Genomic DNA, 14,217 nt, shown 5'->3' with positions numbered 1-14,217 from the left:
TAGTACTTCTGAGATGTTAAAAGCTGTGAAAAGCATATCCTTCCATCACAGGACCAACCTGAGCACAGCCCTAGCACGCAGAAGACAACGGAGGCAAGAAATAAGAGAACCCAAGTTCCCACTAAGCTCTGAGTGTGCACTTACAAATTCAAGAGATAATGGAGAAGAAAAGGGAGGCTCTGGGGCAAAATTTGATGCCTGTAGCTTCAATAAAAACAAAACAAAACAAAAAATTATACTGCTACCAATCTAAGCTTAGTGTCAGGAACAGAAAAAAAAAAAAACCAACCAGAAAAGTTTGGACCAGCTTTGCCACAAATCACCTATGACTAAATTTAGGCCTGACATACGAAAAGTCAGATGTTGCTCATAAGAACCGCTTTATTTCTAGTGTCTATAAGAACCAACCCATCCTGCTACCTCAGCCTACTTACTCCTCCCTTTCCACGCTGTGCATTGCTCCTCTGTGCCCCAGCTGCCCCCCCAGACACTGCTGCCTTTGGGGGGGTGCGGTAAGCGGTGAGGGAAAGAAAGAGCCAGCAGAGAAGTGGAGCATTCAGCAGGCGACAGCCTGGTGCTCCTGCTTTTGAGGCCGCTCCTGGGACTCCAGCATTGCCCAACTGGAATATTTCTGCTTTGTTTAACACAGTGAAAAAACATCAGTCGACACCGTAATGTTAAGAGTGGTGGATGCGAGTATGACCGATAAACAAACACGTCTTTGTTTTAATAGTGGGGAGTGACTTTATCACAGTTAATTATAGGAATTTACGCTATTTATGTGAACTCAAGAAAGCAGAAAACACTCATTTGTTGGTAGTGTAACCGCTGGGTGGAGGCAGCCCAGATGCATGGAGATGAATGCTAGACTGTATCTTGTTTGTCTTGTTATGAACAACTTTACTATGTAAATTTGAACTTCAGTGAATAGCTACTTGGCACATTAGAATGTATAATTATAGACAGACAAAAAAACATGGAAAGTGACATTTAAACATTGTTTCTTTGTCACATATCAGTTAAATATAGAAAAAAAACATATTTACTTTAATCCGCAGTAGACACTTGGTCTCGCACCTGCTGCTCACACGCAAAGTATGTCATTATCACTCAGCGTCCATCCCCTTACACACAGAAAAGAAAGTCACTTTGGCTCAGTTCTGTTTGTCTCATTTCAAGCCTCAGAGGAGCTGCACTTACAGAGGAATGTTAAGCAGAAAACAAAACCAAAATAGCGCTACATCAACTACAGTCTGCGTGCAGGGAAAAAAAAATGTTGCTTTTGTTTGCATTCAATAATTATCCCAAGCCAGTTGTGATATGATTGCATAAACTCCAGGAAGATTGGTTCCCCACTTTTCAGAGACCGAGCAATGCTACCAATAAACCACGGTCATACTCACAGGCGCACTACAGCCACACCACTGCTCGGCCAACTGGGCAGAGCTGGCAGAGCCAAAGCCAGCATGGTGCCCTGCACATTGCTGGTAGATCATGTTGCTGTATGTCCTACACATTTCTCAGGTTTTTCTTCCAGACAGGAATTATTATGAACAATTATTTCAAAGCAAACCACCAGTTTCTAATGAGGACCAGAACTATTGCTAAGGAAGACCTAAAAGCATGCTTAGCTCTGTAAAAGAACGAGTTTCAACTAGCAATAATCTACATCTAAATCTCTTAGACACACAAACAGTTCTCCAGTCCTGCAGTGGCTACCTGCATCATACTCATCAGTGCTTTATCTGTGGAAGGTGATCCAGTGTTTCCCTCCAGATTCATGGAGGAAGATAAACGGATCTTTTTTCAGAAGGAAGATCAAAGCAAACTGATTGTATGAAGCAGTGCAAGTGCTGGCCTCCCCAGGCTAGCATGGAGCTGAGCTTGTCCTTTGCACAGCGCAGTGACACACAGCTCTGACAGCTCATGCTCACAGACACGGTGCGTCTGTGCTCACAGTGGGCTACTATTGAACTCAGACTCTCAACAGGGCTTATTGAAAGGGGACAAGATGGTGAGGAATTGCACTGTAGCCAGTTCCATCCTTGCTATGGACACAGACCTTCCTCTGTAACTTGCTCAGGTTTACACCCATGGAGATTGAAGGGGAAGGAGTTGAATAAGCATCTGGAGGGAAACACTGGATCACCTTCCCATTAAAGTGACACTCACCTTGGATGAGATCTCAGAAAGCTTACTTTCTCTTAAGCCCAACAACCCAAGAGTTAGGATCACAGAATCACAGAATTAACGAGGTTGGAAAAGACCTTCAAGATCATCCAGTCCAACCATCCACCTATCACCAATAGTACTCACTAAACCGTGTCCCTCAACACAAAATCCAAACGTTCCTTGAACACCTCCAGGGTGGGTGACTCCACCCCTCCCTGGTGGATGCTGCAATCTAATACAGTTTTGATTTAAAATTTCGAGTAACTCTTATTCCAGGCTCAGATTTCTCCAGACAAATAGCTATTATATAAAACTAAAAAACTGAAGAAGGAAGTTTTATATGTTAGCCCGCAGAACATAGAATGTGTCTATAAAGTCCTCAAACTGCATGTGCAGCATCCCTACTGACACCACAAGAGGCAGACGTCTCTGGGGTGAAACAGGCACACTAAGAGACTGTCGCATAGCAACAGCACTGCAAGCAAAAATTGGTGTTTAGTCAAAACTACAGTAGGGGATTTGTTGAGTGCTACGTTGGTGCTGAGGAATTACACAAGACTGACAAAGTCTAGCTGCCCCTACCTTTATCTCATTTTATTTTTTTTAAGAGCCTAACACATAGCTTATTTCTTCCTTGCTTAATGATATACTGTGCTTTTTGTCTCGATTAATACCTTTCAGTACTTTGTATGCCATACCTCAAACCTGCAAGTCACGCCATTTCCGAAGGAAAAGTGAGCAGCATCCTTTGGGCTACATTCCCACATTTCTGATCCACTGTTTGTTTTGCTGCTGTAATGATTATTTGTAGCTAAAGAGATCAATGGAAGTTCTTAACATATTCATGAGGCGTCCACTGCACAGCCAGCACTCAGTCACAAATGAAAGTAACCACGCTACACGTGGGTGTTTGAACAGGCAATGTAAATAACCTAAGCATAACAGGCCTGAGGACATACCACAAGGAATATCAGCTCACTCTTAAAATGTTCTATGGAATCACTACACCAGGTGTAGCAAAAATAAGGGCACAGAATGGAAAGGTTGCAAAAGTTGTTGTAAACAATGCTACCAGAAGGGATGGCTGATGCAGCCTCCAGAAATGGCAAAGGAAGAAAATTGCATAACCCACAATTAACGTCTCTAAAACTGGGCAAAGAAACAACCAACCAACCAAACAAAAAAAAAACAACACCAAAGACATCTGCAAAGTCTGCTTCATTCTACCACAGCATTATACCCAGTGCGCTTACAGTTTTATGCTGATTTTTCTCCATGTACTTCATGTTCTATCCATCAATTCCCTTCAGGCCATTCTCATATAACCCTTCTACCGTAATGAACCTTCTCAAACTGTACTGTTACACACACCATTTCCATTCCATTCATGAAGAAAAGTCACATCTGATCTTTTAAGATCTTTCCTTAACAAATTAATCCTTTTTCTAAAAGGCTTTCTACTGGTCTAGTTTTTTTTCCTCTCTTTTTCTCTCTCAAGACAAAAATTGTAATTCAGCATGGTGCTATTGAGCTCTTCTTTAGCAAGTGCTAAAGAACCAGAAATGCAGTGGCTACTGGCTAAACTTCAAAAGCCTGGAGTGCAGTCCCAGCTTGGAGGCTGCACATACATGTTAGAAAGAGTTGGATGCATTATACAATTGTATGACTCGAGTATTCATGGCTGAGGAAATCATATTGATTGGTTCTGGGTCTTTTGTGAGCTCTGACAGATCCTGACCCACTTTTGTTATCTTAGTCATTTTACTCCCAGCTTGTTCCAACCATTTAAAGGCTAATATTTTCACTTCTTACCTGCTTGCTGGGAGGCAGGAGGCTGGTTTGTTAGGAAAAGAAGTATGCATTAATGAAGCTACTCATACAGCCGAGACAAGGTTTTTCTGTCCAGCATTTCATAGGTTGGCCAAAACCCACATTTAAACTCAAATATATCCAGCATCCAAACACAAGCCCAGTCTGACCTCTACATCTACAGGAAAAGCACAAGAAAGTTTCACCTTTTACCTCTCAGCATTGGCCAAACCAGGTGTCTACATGCAGTACTGACTGGCCAGCCTGGTTAAAGACCCGCAGACAGATCCTGCTGTCATCCCCACAAGTCACCTGCTAGCCCACGCAGCACACTGCCTGGTGAGTGCACGCACATCAAAGACTTCCCTCGTTCTCCTGCTGCTGCCCACTTACCTGCTGCAGAGGCAGGAACATGGGTGAAGATCCAGTGATGGGTCTGCCCTGTGCTCAGACACCTCCTGACTCCAAGCTTCCCCAGCCAAAGTTCAGCATTTTCCTGCACAGAACAATTTGACAGAATCAGAGGTGGCCTTTCACATCTTCCTGATACGCACAAACAAATCTGCAACTTCCCTTTGTTGAATGTTTGTTTGTTTTTATAATGTTATCCTGTCTGTGTGAGCGTACAGTGTTCTAAGAGGTAAGAATACCTATTTGGTTCACCTCTAGACTGATGTTTTTTCTCAATGTAACCTCAGACAACACGTCTTGCTCATTTTCTGATCATGTCCAGATTGCTCCTCTCCCAAGAACAGGGCACTTGACGATTTCTGACACTGAGTCAGAAACAACTAAAACGCTCGACAGAATTTGCCTTTGAACAACACAGATGGGAATTGATTATGGCTAAGCGAAGCTGTCAGGTTACAATTTACTAAGACAGTCATCTACATCACCTAACTCCTTACAGTGTTTTGAAATTTGCAGACATGTTGCCAGTGAGCACATATCGATTACCGTTCCTTGAACGTGGCAGAGAGGATTTCCCTACTGAGTGGCTAAACGATGTGTGTGTTGAAACAGATTTAATGAATGTAAGTATGCTATTGGTAATTTTATTCAGAATTGCTACGTGAGACAAATCACACCCAATCCAGAGAAGTACATCTCCTGGTATGGGGCCCTAAACTATATCTAAAATGGAAAGCATAGAAAAAATACTGAGCAGGGTAGGGGGCAAGGTAAACTGAGTACTGCAAGGAACATAAGAAATGGATGCTTCTTAATATTCCATAATAACTTAATCCAATCCAAAATTGGGTGTCTAGACTCCTTTCATATATACAGATAGATAGCCAACTTAGATTTCTATTAAAAGATGGAATGAGCTGTTCAATGAAGGCAAAACTAAAGGACGAATTAAAATAAATTTCTTAAAATAAGGTGATATGGTTCTACTTTGCAAGATATGAGTCCATCTCAAGGTACTTATTTTCCTTTCCCCTCACAAAGTATTTTGGAGGAATAGTAAAGAATTTTGGAGTCATAGGAGTAGGAATGAAGTATGCAGGTGTCATCACTGATACAGTGGTTTGATGTTTTGACAATATATATACAGCAACCTGAAATATGACTGTTTAGATAGCATTAGTTCCTTGTTTTTCAAAGCTCTCCAAGCATGTGGAAAATACCACACTGAGCTTGAATGAGGCCAGCAATACTGAGAAGACAACTAATGTGGTGTACTCCTCACTCAGCATGTAAATGACACTGATGTTCACAGAAAATGCTCACACGTTTACAAGCAAGCACGCTCTGGAATATCTACAAATCAATATGAGGGCTAAAGACATTGCTCCAAAGAAAGACACAAGCTATTAATTCAAATCCTGATTCAGCTGAAAACCACTGAATTTTCAGCTGTTGAAATGCCATGTTCAACATTGGAGAGAGAGGAGAGATGCACGATGTGAAACTGCATTTATGACCAAAGCAAATCCTCTGACTGCTTACCAGTGGTGTAAAGCTGCTCTGGCTTCCCTCTGCGTGGAGTAATATCACATGACAGAACCTCTACTGCACGGAATGACAAGCTGGGGAAAACAGATAAGGAAAGCATTGGTATTGAAATACACAAAGAACAGCAGATACTCTTTATTGTGTAATGCATTAAATTATAGCAGATGGTGTAAGTAATTCGTAAGCGCCACTCAAGTATAAAAAAAGCACTTAAAGGAAAAAGTTTGCAAAATTCATGAAACCTTTCTTCCCCCAGTTTCTGAATCCCCCCTTTTGAGATATCCTCAGGGTACAGTCAGGAACATGTAGATTTTTAAGTTGGAGTATGTACATTTTATGTGCCCAATAAATCACACAGCATGCCACAAAATTCAGACATCAAAATGGCAGAAAACAAATATGAGATTTAAATGACGCTGAAGATGTAGCCCTTTTTTTTTTTTCCAGTCCACCAAAAAAGAGCTTCCTCTTCTTCACAGCAAGTGCAGTGGTGCCTGGAACCACGCTTCTGCCCCTGCTTTCTCTTATGGAGCATCACCCAGCTCCACAGAGACCTCAGAAAACACCATGTATGGGACCTCTGGAGAACTGCAGGCCAAAATGACTTTTTATTAAATACCTCTAGGTCAAAGATTAGTAACACCAATTGCAAAGAGATATCCTTCTCTGTTCCTTTGATGGATAGCATGTGCTTATACCTGGATTCCTCTGAAAACTAAGAAATTCCATAATAATGTGAACACAGACTGCATTGCCAAATTGCTGAAGGCCACTGCCAATCAACAAAGAAACATACTTCTTATTTTTAATGAATTACACACATTTTGGTGTCCAAATCACTGTCACGCCCAATACATTATGCACCTTTTTCATTCACCTTATAAGCTGGAGATGCATACATCATGAGAGGATTATTTTGCACCCAGATGCAGGCACGTCCCTTAAGTAATCACCTATCAACAGATATTTTTGAGTTGCAAATAATCATACATAAAATTAAGACTAAAACATTTACTACATTGTACAAAATGATAAAGCAATCTCACCTTGCCTGCACTTGCCAGTCAGTGAACAACTCCAGTGAATGCCCAGCTATTATACCTTTTCCCCCTTTGTCTGAGCAATGTACTTTTAATAACCATCCCTTAGCATCTTCTCTTTGATAAGCTACTAAAGCCTAAGCATTTCAACCTGACAGTTTGGCATACAGTCCATAAAAAAATCAGATGATCGGGAACAGGACCTGCTAAGCTTCCACAAATGTTTGTGTTAACTCCTTGCAATTAGCAGAGACGCTCACAGTTCGAGCTATGGCTCCAGAAGATGTGGTCAGCAGGTGCTGGCACTCATGGTCTGCTCAGATGAAGGGTCATTAGATATGACACTGGCTCCTAAGTAGGAGGTAGTTTCTTAAAGCATTCAGGCCCTGTAAACAGCTTCGTGTTTGCAACAATGGATAAGCACTGCAATCCCATGCAGCAGCTTCTGCCAAAATCCCTGGCTCGGAGTGACTGCAGCACAGGTGATAGCCAGAAGGTCCCCTATGTATCAGAATTGCCTAACATCTCAGCTGTTTGAAAATCTGCATGTTTAAAGATTAATTTAATACTGAAAGAGGAGCCAATTATCGAACATATTATGATGTGAAGTGTATTTAACACAGCAGGATGTGAACTGAGGCAGCTGACCAGTGGACCTAACCTGCAGGCCATTATCTGGTATCTGTATTGGTGGTCAGCGGGTCTGGGCTGGGTAGGATGCCAAGCACTGGCACAAGGTGGGCAGCTGGGAAGAAATGAGCTCCTGAAGTACGTGCCGTGTAGTCTTCATGACACTGGAGGTTTTAGCTCAACTGAAATCAGCAGAGCTGACCCCAAAAGTTTGCAAGCTCTGAGTTCTGCTCCCCATACACTTCATGTCAAGCTCAGAGTTACCAGGTGTGTAAGCAAAAGGAGCCCACAGGCAGTTTTTGCTCGCTTGGCCAGCATCAGACTTCAGGTTTCATTGACATTGACAGCAATATACAGAAACTACTTTCACTTGGATGAACTATTCTTGAATAATTTCACCAAATATTTAAGATCGAAGACATTTGCTTTGAAATACTAACCTTTACCTATCCTCCTTTTATCTTCACAAACCAGTAAGAGGAATCCTGCCAAGGCAGTTACCTGTTTGGCTCACGATGAGCTCCTCTATAGGCTCCTTGTAATATTTCTGCGCACCGCAGGCCTCTCACTAATCACTGAGGTGAATGAGCTTGACTGGCTGCCTGGAGAGAGCTTTAGGAGGACTGGAACCCTCCAGAGGACAAAATTATAAAAGAACATGGGCACCTATGGCCAAATCACTTCTGCATGAGGGAGAAACATTTTATTTTGTTGTAGTCAGTTCCTTTTGAAGCTGTAACCTCTCAAAAACGAAAACTAAAAGCCGTACCTTTCATGTTTTTTGCATTTCCCCCCACATCATTCTGTCTAGGAACTGCCTTGATGTCTCCTTTAACTGTTCTGGAAGCATTTGATTTCCATCCGTTTATTTTTTCTGAACTTCATTTTGATCAGACATTTTTCCCTTGTCCAACTTTTTTTCTCACTCCCATCTGCTTCTAAATTTCTTCAGATTTATGTATGCTGCTCTGCTGGACAGCCATATCAACAAACATGCCCATTTGGAGCTTGGATTCCCATTTGAATGTCCCCTTGCATCAGATGCTCAATCCCACTCTGCTCACCTATTTTTCATGACACATTTATAATCATAACTCTTGAGGTCCCTTCCAACCCCCGCAATTCTGTGATTCTGTCTGTGAAAATGATTCCCAATATGTAAAATGGACCTTGATTTTTCTCTTGCTCTCTAGTTACATGAGCTCATGCACTACTCTTGTGAGCAGGCAAATGAGCAGGACTGCTGGGAAGAAACAGGCATCTGAAAAGAGCAAACGTTGCATGTACCACTCTCAGACCGTAATGTGGCTCCTCACCCTAAGCAAACTAAACCAGCTCACATTTTCAATTGGCAATAACATCTGAGTATGAGCTTTTGAGTAAGCTATGGAATGGCAGAAAAATGTAAGCACGAAACTGTTCTACCACAGTCACCAGGACATCAGTGCTGCTGCTTTTGGTCAGCAGGACCACTCACAAATCTCTGCTGTGCCACACATCCTTCTTACTCCTTCCTGTGCAAGCAGTCAGGCTGCGAAGAGGAATTTCACCAGAACTGACTGCACAGCTTGGTTTTGCACAATCTGAGTCACGTTACAAACCTTCCAATCAGATTTCAAACAAAATGCAATTCAAGGGTGCCAAAGACAAGAATTTTCATTCTTTCTGTTCAAAAGACAGGGCTGATTTACCAGCAACCAAGCAGTCCTTATGCATGCAAGCACTTGCTCACACACTTCCCAATTAAGCGTCTAGTCCTATTAAGGCTAATCACACAAGCCTTTGCCACATGAAGTAAAAGATCAACACTCAATCCAAGGTCTGCATATGCATATAGCTGATGTCCAGTAGATTAAAACTTCACTTTGTGTTCAGGATTTTTTTTTTTTAAATAACTTTCACTTGATAGAAATGACTAAAATCCAGTGTGTGGATGCTTCTTCTTACAAAACCACTGAATAGTTCAGGCTTCCAAGCAAGAGATTTGACAAAAGCTGGAGCTTTTGGAAACCATGTGGAAATCCCCTCGGTACAGGCACACACCTTCACCACTTATCAGTCTACAGTAGCAATATATAAATTCATAAACAGCAATTTCTTCCCATCATTAAACTGATCATCAAAACTGAGCAGGACACAGAAGTAACCAGACTCCTGCATTGCTCTACCCAAATTTGGCAGTCAGTGTCAAATACTCCCAGGGCCCCCAGCAAACCTCACTCTCAGAAACACCTCTGATTTCCTTTTTGCAATAAGTACTTCATTTAACAAAGATTAGGAGAGATTTTAACATCATTATTGGCTACAGACACCATAAAGCATTAAAAATCAGTAGCAAGAATTAACCTCAGAAAAGTAATATAATTAAGGCAGCGCCAAAGGCCGCTTATCACAGCATACTCTACCTGGGCAAATCTTAACTGATACCTGTCCACTTAACAGCCTTCTGAACACAAAGCACCGCTGGGGACATCTCCAGCACAGCTCTGGTGACATCCTGCACAGCCCCTGAGCTGAGGAAGGCCCTGCTCGCCCCACTGGCCGCCATGCACGCGAGGAAAGGAGCGACAACAGCACGTCCTAGAGATGTCGCTCGCTCAGCACAGCTCTGGTGGGCTGTGGGCACTGCTATGGCCGAGGACTTCTGCCAGTCTCCTCTGGCAGCCCAGCTGTGCCTATTCATCATCTTCTGCTTCATGGGTATTTTAATCCGGCGGGCGGGGGGAACCTAGACTGTCGTGAGTACTAGGAATGTTATGTAAAGAGAAATCTCACTGTTTCCACTGTGAAATTTTGCCTCAGGCAACTTATGAATGTTCCAGGGAAGATATTCACTATTTTCAGCAAAACAGCTGACAGATCCATCTGCTGCTCTTGGTGATATTGGGTGCAATTTTCGAGTCTCACTAACATACGGTCCTGCGGGCCCAGGGAGAAGGCGTGCTGCCCTGCGCCGTGGTTGTAAAGGAAGGGAGCACAATAAACTTTTGTTCTAATTCCAAAATGTTAGGATAAATAATGTTCACAATACCGCAAGTAGCAATAAGTAGGATGTTTGGAGGAGCTGGTTTTATACAGTTACAATGAGTTTCTCAAGAAGTATAGATGGTCAAGAGGAAAATTTCAGGAGCACTTTGTATAATCCTTTTACTTTAGAAATTATTTTATCTGGAAAAATACCCATGAATTTCAATTATTCCACAGTTATAGTTGGGAAAATTTTTCATTTTATACTTTTCAACAACAAAAATGTAGGCTTAAGTCTATTGCAATATTCTATGAAAGCCACAATGGCAATGATTTCAGATAAATGCTTTTTAATGAATAAGTAAAAATGCTTCTTTTTGATATTCCAGAATGAAACATTTCAGTCTGAAACTTGTTTTTACTGGATTAAAATCAGGTTTGAAGATCACATGTTTAATTTGGATTTGAATTATGTGGATTAGCAGAATCCAAATTGAATGTCTTTAGACATTTGAATTGAAATTTCCTTTAGATTTTGATTAGCCAAAGTTTTCTTGTTTTGAAACAAATTTCTTCTTCTTCTTTTTTTTTTTTTTTTTTTTTTTTGGAATAACTTTGAAATAGAAAGGAGCCATACACACAATTGTCACTGCAAATTTATGGGCCAGGGGAACTTTGAGTCTTTTCTGCCATGAATATATTGAACAGAATGCTTAGAATCCTGCTGTTTGGAAAAGCTCAATATAAATTCACCTGCATGATAGCTGCAAAGGCATCTGCCATATAATCATAGGCACAGTGATGCAATCTGAGTTACCAGACGTCCTTGTAGATGGAGAATGAGGGACACAACTTATGTTTAATCCATACGGGAGGGCATCCCCATGCCTGAAGGAAAACCCCAATGCGGGCAGACATTTTACACGCTCTGTGCCAGGTTAATAGAAGAAATATTGACACCATTTGTTTCATCTTCAGCATTATTATTTTGGTCTGTTTGGCCTCTATCAGAAACCACAGAGCAGGAAGTTGGCACATCGGATGGTCTCTTCTCCTCATGTTATTCAGCCTTAACAGAACAAGAAGAAACTAAGGGAAAAAATATCCCACTGAAATTCAAAAGTGATAGCAGCCAGCCTCTCCTGAACTGCTATGGCGGCTTTCATCTTACTATGAATGTCATGCCACTGCTGGGGGAAGAGATGGTAGCAGAGCAACAGCAAAAAAATAAAATAAAATTACACAAAAATTACACACAACTGTGTCGAATTGTGCCAAATCTGACTCTCCCGGTACTGGTTAAAGAGGCAAAGTTTCTCAGGCTTCTCTGTAAGGTCACAGCTGGTACTTCTATGAATTTTCTTATTACATGGGAATGAGGCAGAGGTTCATAGGGAGAGACAGATGGTGAGGAGCAATGTTATTTATCCTAATGTGCATGTGAGACAAAGAGCTTTTTGACATACCTCTTGAGCTGAGTCTTAGGGCAGCCAATCCACACCAAGTGTTTTAATCTCTCTACTTTTAATTCCTTCCCTTGGCAAGTCCAGTCCTACTTGTCTTCAGCGTCTACATGAATCACACTAGATGTTTTCCTGAGATTTAGGCTCTGATGAGCAATTCAGCCAAAACAAGAGCAACAAACACGCCAACCCCAGCCACGCTTGCCCACTGCCATGCAATTGCACCCGCTTGGGGCACCCTCTCTGCCTAGCGAATCATGATAGCAAGTGGAAATGAACAGCTCTGAGAGAGATTCAGGATTTGAGTTGCAGACGTGCTTGCTAATTGCAGTGAAAATGCAAATTGTGGCTGCAGCTTTCAGGTGCGAAGGGCAAGGGATGTTCGTGTTGAAGGAAGTGGGGATAGGCTCAAGGCTCAAGACAGGACATCAACTGTGGGAATAGGGAACTGGCAACAAGAAGGCAAAAATGTTGTTTACATAGTGGTTTGAGTGTAGCTTCAAACGCATCCGGAGTTAATGCTAAAATCATGTGAGCAAGGACTTCCAGGAAACACCTCACAGAAGCAGAAGCAGTACTTACAGGAGAAGATAAGATACGGCTCCATCACATGGCAATTGCTCATTCAGACCACCTGCCAGGGAAGTGAGCTCTTCAGTTAGTCAAATAGCTATTTATGACCCGACTGGCTGGGGGGGGAAACCAATCCTAACTTCTGGAAGCGTGATAGCCAAAACTGTAAAGAGACTGTGCCTTAATCTGGCACTGAAATGGTGGAAGGAGGTGGAGCTGGATAGGAAGTTGGAAAGCCAAAGTGAGAAGATGAAGGAATCACTCTTCTATGGTATTTTTAGCTTGTGGTTCTTTAGGTAGGAGATAAACAGAAAGGCAGATCACGATTTGCAGCTTACGTAGAGTGCTGAGCTGCCCCTAACTGTGTCTCCACTGCAAAAGGAGAGAAGAGGATAACACAGCACTTTTTTTTTTCTTTCTTTTCTTTTCTTTTCTTTTCTTTTTTTTTTTAAATATCCTTTAAAATAGTTCCACTTTAATGCCTCACCTCACTGGAGCACACAGTATCACATTCACTTTACTACCAATTAAATTGGACCAGGTTTTACTTAGATCTAACTACAGAACTTTCTTCCAAACAAATCAAACAAGATTTAATACCTCGGAAATGCGACAGATTGACAGCATAGGAACTTAAAAGCCTACATGGAAAAAAAAAAAAAAAAAAAAAAAAAAAAAAAACAACCCCCAACTTGTGATCTATCTTGTACAAGTTCTATTAATGCACAGACAATTACCTGTATGATGAAAACCCAGTGTAGATTTTTGACCAGTGTAAATTTGTATAATTTCAGCAAAGTGAGGTTCTAGATCTCAGGCCTTCTGACTTTTCAGCCTCTCATAAATTGTTCTGCTTGCAATTGGTGCAGTACAGCCCTGGCAATCCCACTTGTTCTTCCTGAGCAAAATACCATCATGCATGCCCATCTACAGTGGACATGACTTGCTGACATGGGAAGCCAAGGAACAGGCTGCTTCCTGGAGCAAGGCTTATGCAAACCCATCAGCACTGACAGGTCACTACAAATCTAGAGAGGGTGGTCTAGTAATATCTCCAGATTAATAAACACCACGTCACTCAGAGCTAAGCACACAGCAACCCCTCTGGCAGATATTCCCGTGACTTGCAATTAAAAGGAGACAAGGTAATACTTATGCACGCATCCAGGTATGTTTAAAATAAATGCTAAAAATGCTTGAAAAAAATCTAGTGTTTACTGTTTACTTGTAATTTTTAACAACCACTAAGAAGGAGGAAAATAATATTTCATTTGGCACCCTTTTGGTTTCCTTCATGTTTGTAAGCAACTCCCACTGCCTCCACTACAAAAGACACCACAACTGCTTCTGGATGTCCCACAACACAGCACGGCCAGTTTCCACCTCCCACTGCAACATGTGGGAATGTCCCTGTGGGAGATAGGAGCAATCTGCACCTCAGAAAACTAATTAACTTCCAAGAGTTGCCTAGGCTCACCCGTCCCACATCAGGAGCACAAGCTTATTGGCACCAACTTTAAAATTCAAAGGGCCTCTTCTACCTCTTGATATAATTTAAGCTAAGACCTGCTGCAACCAAGCGCGTCAGGATTGGAGAGTGCCTG

General features: G+C 41.8%; 1 long non-coding RNA gene across 15 annotated transcripts in view; it reads right to left on the bottom strand.

The window, feature by feature from the left end:
* LOC116243587 (uncharacterized) overlaps positions 1-14,217 on the bottom strand; it is a 519,295-nt gene that overhangs the window by 89,494 nt on the left and 415,584 nt on the right. For all 15 annotated transcript variants that reach the window (XR_016470864.1, XR_016470861.1, XR_016470865.1 and 12 more), the window contains 2 exons: positions 5,935-6,014; positions 4,375-4,477 (listed from right to left, as the gene is read on the bottom strand). This is a non-coding gene — a long non-coding RNA (uncharacterized LOC116243587). The remainder of the gene's footprint in view (positions 1-4,374; positions 4,478-5,934; positions 6,015-14,217) is intronic.

The sequence above is a fragment of the Phasianus colchicus genome, chromosome 13 (genome assembly GCF_987193195.1).
Source record: "Phasianus colchicus chromosome 13, bPhaCol1.hap1.1, whole genome shotgun sequence".
Taxonomy (NCBI): domain Eukaryota; kingdom Metazoa; phylum Chordata; class Aves; order Galliformes; family Phasianidae; genus Phasianus; species Phasianus colchicus.
Note: the sequence above shows the minus strand (reverse complement) of the source record. Positions and strands in the feature narration are given on the sequence as shown.